Raw genomic sequence first — 12,700 nt, forward strand, 5'->3', positions numbered from 1 at the left:
CTCAGGTGGGTCCTTGGCATGTTTTCCAGCTTAGTGGTGTCACCCACCTTAATGGCCTTTGAAAGATAGAATACAAAGTACAGCCATTAACAGAGAAATGTATTTTTAAGGAGAAGATTATCCTTTTATCAAGGCAGTGTTTCTCAGCTGGAGGCAATTACCCCTCCATTGAACTTTTGGCAGTAATACCTGAGGAGATTTTTGGTTGTCACAACTGGCAAGAGAGGGCCTGGAATATTGTTACTAAACTTCCTACAATGCTTTGGACAGTCCCCCCAGCAAAGAACTCTCCAGCTCAAAGGGAATTTTCTCTCAGTGTGCAGGGGCATAAGATCTTTCTGTACCCATGGAAAAGCTGTTCTCACTCTAAAAAATATTTCAGTGATGTTCTTAAGAACAGTTCTCTCTCTTCCCCAAAGGTTTTGATACTCCGTGGGGACTTGAGGTAGCAAATGCATATTTCAAACGATTGATTAAAAAAGAGAGAGAGTCTCCCAAATCATTTGTCTTGCCCTTGTCCTTAATCTTGATTTGCCCTGTAGGTTACTCTTATCATAAAGACAGTATGAATGACTGTCTCAGCGCCTTTCCTCATTAATGCTGCTAGAAATTGATGAGTAGCTCTCTGGAACTGTGGGTTTTTTGGCAAGAATTATAGCCCTTATTTATTTTGGAGGACCCGTGCAGCTTTCTAAGTAAACATATGTAGAAAATTCCCCCCCAAAATAAACACTACAAGTAATTGCCTGATGTATGAAGTTGACATTTTGGCTTTGTGATTTGCTCAGATATGTAAAAATCTAATTTTCTCCATGGAATGATGCCACTGAGAAATGGCGAGTCAATTAGAATCAGTGGTTTACTTAGGATGTGAGTAATAGCTTCTGTTATGATGTATCAATATTTATTTACAGTTTCTTAAACTGACCCAGATCCCCTTGGCAAGTGTTAAATATGTGAGTAAATATGGCAGTAGTGTGATGGAGGCTGGAGTTGTTCTCGTCTGAGCACATGTGACAACAGTCTCTTTGAGAATATACTTGATGATTGAAGTTTTGAGATCTTGTGGACATGTTTTTTTTTTTTTTTTTTGAATTGACAGAAAATAAGTTCCTCAGATTTATGATAAATTCAAAGTTTATCTAAGTCAAAAGTTCTCACTGTTCTATCATGTGATCATCAAGACAAGAAGCTGACAATAGCCCTAAGGAGTGCTTCTTTGAACAATGATTTCTATATCTGGAGATTCTCCTTCAGTATGTAAGGGATCAAAATGTCATAGCAAAGAGCCAAACCATTGGAAAAATCTACCTCTTGGATGTACATTTGTAATAATCATGACAAAAGGTCCAAATTAGATGTAACAATACCTTCACATAAATAGATAACAAAAAGTTCCCTATTAATTTTTACCCCCAAATTAAAAACAAGGGCCTTTGCATGTTTAGGGTGGTCTGCTTTAATCTCTTAATAACATCTCAAAATTAATTTGAAACTTCTAACAGAAGCTGATTTCTTTTTTAAACCACTTTGCTCTTTTATGAAATGATAATTATAGACCAAATGTCTGGGACTTAGATGTGATCATTCTTATGGGCTGATTTATAGGAGAATAAAATTATTTTGGATGTCAGTGTTTCCTCTCAATTTTTTTCAAAATACAATTGTTTTATTGACTTTACAGTCAAATACTGCCAACTAGCACTACTTCTACTCATGCATCATTAAAAGAAAGAGGATATTTCTTTGGTATTTTTCAAATAATGCATTATACAATAAACAAAAAAAGTTAAAAGTTAAACTGCACCCTGATTAATTACGTAAACTGGTAATTCTTTAAAAAAGCATAACTGATCATTTGGTTCCTTGTTTCCTCCCTTTTGGTTTACTTTGAAGGTACTGTGTAAATAAGTCTAGGGGGGTGTTCATCACATTGCTGGTCATAGGATAAACACAAGACTGGTTATATGATCAGAAATAATTAAACATTCAAAGTTATAGAGTTAAATAAATTTTAGTATAGGTATATGATAGAATATTATGCAGCCACTAAAAATGATGTTGTTGGACCATACTGACATGGAACATTAGTGATGAACCGGTAAGGGAAGAAAAACTGGTTACCAACAGCACACATAATATTATATAATTTTTGATACATATATATGTGGTAGGCAGGTTGTAAGGTGGCCTCAGGGATCCTCACCTCCTGGTATTTACATTCTTATATAATCCCCCTACTCTCAGCATTAGATAGAGCTGACCTGTGTAACCAGTAGGACATGCAGTATTGATGGAGTGTGATGTCTGAGTCAAAGTACACACAATATTTCATCTTCGCCATTGCTTCTGGGAATTGCTTCTTCCTGGGGGAAGCCAGCTGCCAATCATTGAAGATACTCAAGCAGATGTGAGAGGTCCACGTGGCAAAGAGCTGAGGCCTCCTGCTAACAACCAGCACCAAGTCAGGATGTTGAGTGTGTCATCTTTGTAGCAATCCTCCACCCCCAGTCAGACCTTCAGATGACTGCATCTTGACCGTAACCTCATGAGAAACCCTCAAAGAGTCTCATAAAACCTGAAGAGAGCACCTTACTTTCTCTGATTCTGCCTTCATTTAAGGGAGGATTCATCCCCAGCTTTCTATGTTGAGAAGGCAAAAGACCAGCTGGAATTGTTTGGGTCAGGAAGATGGGCCATGAGACACAAGGGGTCACAAAAAGGCTTGTGGCATGTCAACTTAAGCCACTGTCTAAGGTATCGAATCTGTACCAAGTGCCCACAAAAGGTGCAGTATTTATTCTCTACCGAGGGGAGTAGTACGCCCTTCAGCATCTCTTGGTGTAGAAGAATTGATCAGAAGATTCAGAAAGTATAACAGGGTGGTGTTTTGGAGGCCATGGTTTGTGAGGCACAATTTGAAGGAACATACCGAGCTGGGAGGGAGAAAACGTAAAACGTCAGAAAGGGAAGTGAAGCTGAGATGGAGCACACGTTGAGAATTATGGGTCACCTCTTTTTGGGGATTGACTCCATGTGGGATGTAGTCTGAGTTAAAACCACATACTGTTGTGGGGAGATAATCACAGGTAATCTCTTTGATGTGTCTTGGCCTATTTTGCTTTTTAAGCTGCTCATGGTCAAATTCTAAATTTATAGAAGCGTTTCTATGATACAAGCTAAATCTTCTGTTTCTGTGGCATCTTTTGATAGCCTTGACTTTTAAAGTGAAACAAAATTTCTTTTGGAAAAGGAGCCAGCCAAGCACATCCCTGTTTACAGCTTGAGCCTAAGTGCTCTTGGGTCTGTTACTCTCCCTTCTAAGGTTTCCATAATTTGAAATGCCTAGAGGCCTAGGTTACCCAGAGCTAACATGAAGTTGGAGAATGGGGCATTTAAGGGAGGAAAAGCAGAAGGTCACATAGATCATACTAAGTGGCCCAGGAAGCCTTGATGTTTAAATACAAGTTGCCAAGTTTGAGAGGATGGAGGACATGGAGAGAAATGTGTTGATTACTGTTCTGGAAAGGTCCCTGAACATTGGCTACTTTGTTACCTAACTGGTGAGAAGGAAGTCTCACCTCCCAGGAATTATGGTGTTAGAGGCTGAGAAGTCAAAAATAAGCCTCCACATTGGTATTGCTCCTAACCTGCCATGGGGTCTTGCCAACCTTTTGCTCAAGTGTAGTGGCCAGTCAGTCCAGTGCTCGACTCTGGTAAACATTTAGAGCTTGCCATTTGCTTAGGAAAAGAGCTGGTTTGTTTTTTGCAAAAAAATGGTTGATGATGCACATGTTTCTTTTCAAGTTTGAATAGCTCTTCTGTGTTTTTGTTTTAAAGTTGGGATAGAGGGAAGGTGGGAAATATAAATTTGTTGCATGAGGAAATGACCTAAATGTAGGTCTCCAATCAACTGGAGATTTTGTTGAAGATGAGCACCTGGTGACTAAATCCATTTAAATAGCTACAAAAGTTCAGTTATATTGACTGAATTACTTTTAAAGCTTGGATTGTTTCTGTAGAACTGAATTAATAAGAATTAAAGAAATTGGAGTTCCTGTCGTGGTACAGCAGAAATGAATTCAACTAGGAACCATGAGGTTGCAGGTTCAATCCTTGGCCTCGCTCAGTGAGTTAAGGATTCAGTGTTGCCATGAGCTGTGGTGTTGGTTGCAGATGTGGCTTGGATCCTGCGTTGTTGTGGCTTTGGTGTAGGCTAGCAGCTATAGCCCCGATTGGACCCCTAGCCTGGGAACCTCTATATGCCACAGGTGCCGCCCTAAACGGCTAAATAACTTAATTAATTAAATAAAATAAAATAATTAAAGAAATTGGAGTGCCCTTTGGAGTAATATAAATTATAAACATGCAAGAAAGTCCTAACAATAACACTAGGAATAACAACAAAAGGCTCAGAAAGCAGCAAATAGAGGGATTTTTGTATTAAAGAAAATGAAGTGGATATATGTTTAACATGCTCTCTCCACATCCCTCTTTAAAGTGATATTAAAATGCATATTTTAAAGATTAACTACAAAGACACTGAGTGTGTGAAAGGAAATGATTGCAGCAAAATTTTAGGGGCCCACAAGCAGAACAGTGAAAAATGTATCCATACCTTTTATATACTACTAGAAGTCTTCACAGCCTCGGGCAGAGCAAGAGAGCTGAAAGGTCCACATCCAAGACACTCTGGGCCTTTCTGAGTTCCTTGCAGAAGCTCTTCAGGGCCTGGGGGGTATTGCAGAAAGAGAAGAATCTCCTAAGGAACAAAAAAGAACTGCCTAGCAGTCCAAAAGGTTGGCCATCTGGCTTTAAGCAAAGATGGATCTCTTAAATCTAACACGTGGGTGGCTGAGCAGTACAACACAGAGATCTTCAGTCTCTCCAGTGCTCAGATCCAAAACCCTGCTGGAGAGAAAGTGCTAATCTCCTTTAAAATATATGGGGCCAAGGTGAGTGAATTTAGCCAAGGTTCCAACAGAAGCCAACTGTAGATTAAATTGACTCACCACCCCCCCCCCCAAGTGATGGACTGGAGCAGAAAGAAGTGTACCCTTTCCTGGTGGTAAATATTAGTGAGTGAATATCCTCTACTCTCTAACACACAATTACTGGCATGCAATCAAACTTGAGATACATGAAGAAGCAGGAAACTACAATGTATGATTAAGCAAAGTCACTACAAGCAGCCCCAGAGATGTTCCAGATGTTGGAATTATCATATAGGGACTTTAAAACAAGCAGGAAAAATATGTTATAGGATCTAGCAGAAAAGGTGAAAATCATCTCCATGAGATGTATCAACAGAGAGCTGGAAACCGTAAAAAGGAGCCAGATGAAAATCTTCCACATGAAAAAAAGAGATCACAAGTGAATGTATTTATTATGTTTAATGGCCAACCAGATACAGTAAAGGCAGGTGAACAGATGTCACCCAAATTCAAGTTTGTTTGTTTTTTTTTTTTTAAAGAGGGAAAAAATGAAACAGAGGGCCCAAGATCTATGGGTCAATATCAGATTGTCTAACAGACATTTAATTGATGTCCCAGAAGGAAAGAGAATATGGGACAGGAACACTGTAGAGGCAGTTGTTGAGATCGTTCCAAAATGTATGGAAAACATCTACCCACAGATGTAAAAAGAGCAGAGAAGCCCAAGCAGGATAAATAAAACAAAATATAAAATTAGGGACATCAAATTCAGGTTCTGATGAAAACCAAAGATAAAGAAAAAAATCTTAAAAGCAGCCAGAAAAAAGAAAAAAAAAAGACCCTTTATATATAGGCAACTAACCATACAAATTACAGGTGACTTCATAAAAACAGTGGGGGCCAGGAGAATGGAAAGGCATTTTAAAGTGTCAGAAGAAAAAAATCTAGAATTATCATTTAAAAATATAAAATTATGCACCAGTGAAAATAGCCTTTAGAAGTTAAAGCAAAATACATTTCAGACAGACAAAAGAGAAATTTCATCTCCAACAGACCTTCACTAAAAAAAATGCCGTTTGAAGGTTTTCATGTTGAAGAGAAACAGTACCAGACCAACTTTTTCAGGAAGGAGTGAAGAGCAATAACAACAAAAATAAATAAATATGTGGATAAATATAAAATAACTTTATTTTTGTATACAAATTCAGTGTCTTTAACGACAGAGTAATGAGGGTTTATAGTATGTATAGAAGTCAAAAACATAAGAGCATAAAGAGCAAAAGAGGGGAAAAATGGAACTGTTGTAAAGCAGTACTGCTTATGAGGTAATGTATTATTCAAAGGTGAATTGTAATAAGTTAGATAATACTGTGATTTCTAGAGGAATCACTAAAACAGAAATGGAAAGGGATAGATCATAAAGTAAGATAAGAGCCAAATTAAATGCTAAGATCTTCACAATTCACTCAACAGAAAGCTCAAAAAAGACAAAAAGGACAAAAATGAAGACAAATGGAAAATACCAATGTGGCAGGCTTAACCTAATCATATCAACCAATAAATTGCATTTAAGTGGAATAAATACCTTAATTAAAAAGCCAAGATAATCATACTGGAAGGAAAAGAAGTGAGACCTAACTTCATTTGCTTTACAAGAAAAACATAGTTCCTAAGTGGCTCAGCAGGTTAAGTATGTGGTGTTATCACTGCAGTGGCTCCAGCTGTTACTGTGACACAGGTTCGGCCCTGTCCTGGGAACTTCTGCCTGCATCAGTTGTAGCCAAAAGGAAAGAAAAACATAGTTTAGGAGTTTCCTCGTGGCTTAGTGGTTGAGGATCTGGCATTGTCGATGCTGTGGCATGGGTCACTGCTGTGGCACACGTTCGATCGCTGGCCCAGAAACTTCTGCACGCTGCAGGTGTGGCAAAAAGAAGAAAGAAAAATATAGTTTAATTGTGGAGACACAGACAAGTGAAAGTAAAGTGACAGAACAAAATATTCAGTGCAAATAGCAAACAGAAAAGAACATTATACAGATCCTATACACACTATAATGGTGATAAAGGGTTATTTTACCCAACTTTATGCCAATAGATTTGACAGTGTAGATGACATTTAAAAATCCATTGAAAGCATTTCACTAAAATCGATAAAAGAAGAATAATTTAGAGTCATACTAATCCTACACAAAATCCTTCAGAAAACAGACTTCTCCGCTTGATTTATGAAGCCAGTGTAACTCTAACAACAAAAAATTGTCTTTGGAATGGATAAGCAATGAGATCCTGCTGTGTAGTACTGGGAACTATGTCTGGTCACTTATGATGGAGCATGACAGTGTGAGAAAAAAGAGTGTATACATCCATGTGTAACTGGATCACCATGCTGTACAGTAGAAAATTGACAGAAAACTGCAAAACAGCTATGATCGAAAAAATAAAAATCATTATATAAAAATATTATAAATTAAAAAATGCCAAAGATACTATATAAAAAGAGAAAATTATTCAATCTCTAATGAACTTAGATGTAAATATATTTACAAAATATTCATAAATTGGATCCATCAATATATTAAAAATGATATATCATGAGCAAGTGGGGTTTATCTCAGAAATGTAAAGTTGGTTTAATGTTTAGAATCTATCAGTGTAATTTACCACACTAATATAAGAAGGGAGAAATATCATATGAAGATCTAAAGTGAGGCAGGGAAACAAAATTTGACAAAATCCGTTGCTCATTTGTGGATAAAAACATACTTAAACCAGAAATAGAGGGCAAGTTGCTTAGTCTGGTAAAGGGTTCAGAACGTGAATCTTTGCAAGTGAAAACAGGATTAAAAACAGGAAGACTATTATTTAAAATTTCTTGAAAAAGCCCTTAAGTCTTAGATCTCCTCACCAATTCCATGCAGTAGAATGGTAATCCCTACTGTTCTCCCAGTAGAAGTTCTGAGGTTTATTCTCTGTAGCTAGAGGAAGGTGGACTATGGCAAGCAGTTGAGATTAGACATTTAGTGATAATTCATGTTTATATGGTGAATTTTGAAACCTCTTCAACCCTTTTCACTCCTTCTATTCCTCAAATGCTGACGGCCAGCTTTAGATTCTTTAGACATTAGAAGATGCTATTCTGAAGAATCGAGCTAGCCTAAGAGAAAAGTTTTAAAGATATTGGCATTAAAGTTTTCCCCAAGAAATGGCCTCAGTCAGCAAGTCTTGCCTATTTGCACAGATTTTCCAATTTTGTTTGTTTGTTTGTTTGTTTGTCTTTTGAGGGCCGCTCCCACGGCATATGGAAGTTCCCAGGCTAAGGGTCTAATTGGAGCTGTAGCCACCAGCCCACGCCAGAGCCACAGCAACGCTGGGACCCGAGCCGCATCTGCAACCAACACCACAGCTCATGGCAATGCCGGATCGTTAACCCACTGAGCAAGGGCAGGGATTGAACCCGCAACCTCATGGTTCCTAGTCGGATTCGTTAACCACTGAGCCACGACAGGAACTCCCAGATTTTCCAATTTTAAAAAATATCCCATTATTAAATATAAAGAAATGGTTAAGGACTAGTAAACATCTGAGGAAGTCTGTAACACTCATGACAGAAACCAAAACAACAAAGATCAACCACTTTCTTGAAGAAAGAGAGACTATGTAGTAAGATGAAAACTTAAAAAAACCCCAAAACTATTATTAATATCCTTTGAGGTAGAATAGGATTCATGAAACAAGAAGAGGGTGTTCATTTTTAAAAATGATTAGAGAACAAAAAACACCTCTTGGAAATTAAAAGTACAGTATATAAATGAAAACGGAATAGAAAGTTGGAAGATAAAATTGAGAAAAATCTCTCTAAAAATAAAGCAACAACAAAACCCCACACAAAAAAATGGAGATGAAATAAATGAAAGAGAATGAAAGAAAATTCTGAGACCCCCCCCATTAGATCCTACATTTGAATAGTAAGAGTTCTAGAAAAGAATGGCAAAAATGTGGCGTATCATTGCCAAATTTCAGAATATTGAGGATAAAGGAAGAATCTTAAAAGCTTTCAGAGAGGAAGAGAGAAATAAAAGTCACAAATGAAGAATCAAGAATCAGACCTCAGATAATATAAGAAATATATATATATATTTATACACACATACATATACATACATATGACTGTGGCACTTTGCTATACAGCAGAAATTGGCACAACATTCTAAATCAACTATAATAATAATAATAATAATAAAAAGTCAGACTTCACAGCATGACCAGAAGTTGGAAGACAGTGGTATAGTTGAGAAAAATCTCTCAACTTTTTAAAGCAAGTATGTTTTCTCCCCAAGATTTCTATATCTAACCAAACTATCCATAAAGAAAGAAAGTAGTCCAAAGACATTTTCAGACTTTCAGGGGCTCAAAAAAATCATGTCACATGCATCCTTTCCCAGGAAGCCATTGGATAATGTGTTCCACAAAAATCAGGGCATAAAGACACAGAACCTTCAAGAAGAGAGAGAGGTCTAAGGCATTTTCAATAGTTTGATGAAATGTGATTGAAGGAAGAGAAAATGCCAGGAGTGATCAGTTCAAGTACAGGAAAAGGTAGTACACTCCTGTGTAAATGATTATAAAAAGAACAGATTTAGACTATTGAGGAAGAAATTGGGCTGAATTAGAAATACATAAAACTAAGCATAAAAGAAAAGTGTTGCTTTAGGGAAAACAAAAAATTGTGCAAGAAAGGAAAAGTAAGGATGGTATTCTATGTGCATATGGCTCAGCTGTGAATTGCATTTTCACTGTCATCAGTGTCAACCCTGCGTATTGATCTAAACAAAAACATGTTATGGTTATTTTGAGGGGGTCATAGCATAGAGTTGGTGTGTATGTGTGTGGTTGTGGTGACAGTGTGTATATGGTGAAGCAATGGGAGATGGTAAATAAGAGGTAATTCCCATCTTCTATAGATTATACCTAAAACTGAAAATTTAAGTAGGAATATAAGCATGTTGTTTCGGTATATGGATGGAGGTGAACAACGAAAGAAACAGCTAAAATAATTGAAAGTAGTTGCTTCTCAGAAAGCTTTTCAGAAAGAAATGAGGTGGTTAGAGTATTATTACCAATCTTTTTTTGGTAATAAGTCTCACAGTATTGTATGATTCTGTAAGTTATGTACAAATGTAATTTTGATGAAAATAAAAACAAAATTTGAGGGAGAGGGATAATTTAGAAAGTGAGGATTAACATATTCACACCACTATATATAAAAGCAAAAAGGACCTGATGTATAAGCACAGGAAAATATACTCAGTATTTTGTAATAACCTGTAAGGTAAAATAATTTGAGAAAGCATACACACACATATAACTGAGTCACTGTTGTAAACCTGAAACTAACATGACATTGTAAATCAGCTATAGTTCAGTTAAAAAAAAGTTCATGTAGGAGTTCCCGTCATGGCGCAGTGGTTAATGAATCCGACTAGGAACCATGAGGTTGCAAGTTCAATCCCTGCCCTTGCTCAGTGGGTTAACAGTCCAGCGTTGCCGGGAGCTGTGGTGTAGGTCTCAGACGCGGCTCGGATCCCCGCCTTGCTGTAGCTCTGGCGTGGGCTGGATTGCGATTGGACCCCTAGCCTGGGAACCTCCATATGCCGCAGGAGCAGCCCAAGAAATGGCAAAAAGACAAATAAATAAATAAATAAATAAAATCCCTGTATTTTGAAAAAAAAAAGTTCATGTAAGGCCTTAGATACCTTTAAAAGTAAATGTGAAAATAAAAGAATTATGGTATACCACTTTTAACAAAGCAGATAGATAAATGGAGAACGGGGCCAGGTGGGAGAGGCAGGACCTGCCCATTTTCTACAGAGGATTGCAGGCTCAGAACACTGTAAAGGAGAAATCTGGAAGCCTTTGGATGAGGGGCAGATGCGATACACTGTTTGTACCTATGCATTACCACTGTCCAATTTAAATCTGATTCAAACTACATTTACAATTTGACTTTTTTGGAAGCCACGTTAAAATAAATCAAAAGGAAATAATAAAATAATTTAATATATTTTGTTTAGTCCAGTATATCCAAGCTATGGTCTTTTCAACATATGATAAATATAAAAATTATTAATGAAATGGTTTTTTTTTATAGTAAGTCTTTGAAATCAGTGTGTTTTTTATAGACACATCTCAATTCAGATGCTAATCTTTTCTCAGAAATACTTGATCTGTGTTTAGAGTTCATAAATTTTACATTTGGAAAATTCACATATGCAAGTTGTCCCAAACATACATAAAAATTTTCCAGTAACTGAACTGAGTACCAAAAAATTATCTTCTTTAATGTTCACATTCATATTTATAAAACTGGCTCTTCTTTTTGCTTCAAAGAATTGATTTGACTTTGAAGCAAAATCTTATCAATTTTAAAACTATATCTGTCCAAGTTAAGTAAATTCACTAACTGTATTATCAACTCAGTATTATTAAAATTGAATTCCAAGGAGTATTGCATAAAATGAAAAGCAATTCTTAATGTATCAATCGTAACAAAGTAGATAAACATATTTTTCTTAGTTTTTGCACCAGTTTACCTAACACAGTTGATTATAGTTAAAACAGGTATCTTGATTTTTTAAAAAAATATATAAAATATTAATTTGCTTTATTAAAAATTTCAATTTCAATACAAATTCTTTTTGCTTTCCAAAATATGAATGATCTAAATGATTAGGTTTCTCAGCATAATATAGTTAAGAAAACACTAATCACACTGCCATTTTTTCCATTAGTTATTGATTGTGGGAAACATTCCTTTTGTTTCAAAAGAAATATTCAACTGGAATTACCAGTACTATATATCTTTGTAAAATTCATCCACAACTCAAGTAATGAATGTGGGTAAAAAGCACACAGTTATTTAATTCATTCTGTGTTTCATTATCTCCTCTCATTGTAATGAAGCAAATAGGAAACATTAGTCCTTTGTTTTAAAATTCTGATAAATCCAAGTTTTTGACCTAACATATCTGGGTCAAACCTAACCCACCACCTGTCTTTATAGAAACTAATGTTTTCTTATCTATCTGAAACTCTTCTTTAACATTTGAAAAACATCCAAAACTATCTCCACATTGAGTTTTGTTTTGTATTTTTAAGGTCATGAACAGACAACATTTAAAGTAAATTTCGGCAGTTCCCGCAGCAGAAGCGAATCTAACTAGGAACCATGAGGTTGCAGGTTCGATCCCTGGCCTCACTTAGTGGGTTAAGGATCTAGTGTTGCTGTGAGCTGTGGTGTAGGTTGCAGATGGCTTGGATTCTGTGGCTGTGGTGTAGGCTGGCAGCTACAGTTCTCATTAGACCCCTAGCCTGGGAACCTCCATATGCCATGAGTCTGGCCCTAAAAATAAATAAATAAATAAATAATAATAATAATAAAGTAAATTTCAGGAGTTCTGTTGTGGCTCAGTAGAAACGAACCCAACTAGTATCCATGAAGATGAGGGTTTAGATTCCTGGCCCTGCTCAGTGGGTTAAGGGTCTGGCATTGCCATGAGCTGTGGTGTAGGTCGCAGACGTGGCTCGGAACCTGCATTGCTGTGGCTGTGGTGTAGGCTGGCAGCTGCAGCTCCAGTTCAACCCCTAGCCTGGGAACCTCAATATGCCACAAGTGTGGCCCAAAAAAAAAAAAAAAAAAAAAAAAAGCAAAAATAAATAAAGTAATGAAAGTTCTTCAAGACAAAAGTATACCCGAAGTATTAATTGAGT

At 36.7% G+C, this 12,700-nt stretch overlaps 1 long non-coding RNA gene across 2 annotated transcripts in view; it reads left to right on the top strand.

The window, feature by feature from the left end:
* LOC110260996 (uncharacterized) overlaps nt 1-12,700 on the top strand; it is a 625,553-nt gene that overhangs the window by 302,418 nt on the left and 310,435 nt on the right. The window lies entirely within an intron of this gene.

This window comes from Sus scrofa, chromosome 1 (assembly GCF_054392235.1).
Source record: "Sus scrofa isolate SSC_HxYL_T2T_F1_AM1 chromosome 1, Sscrofa_HxYL_maternal_Yorkshire_Landrace_v2.0, whole genome shotgun sequence".
NCBI lineage: Eukaryota > Metazoa > Chordata > Mammalia > Artiodactyla > Suidae > Sus > Sus scrofa.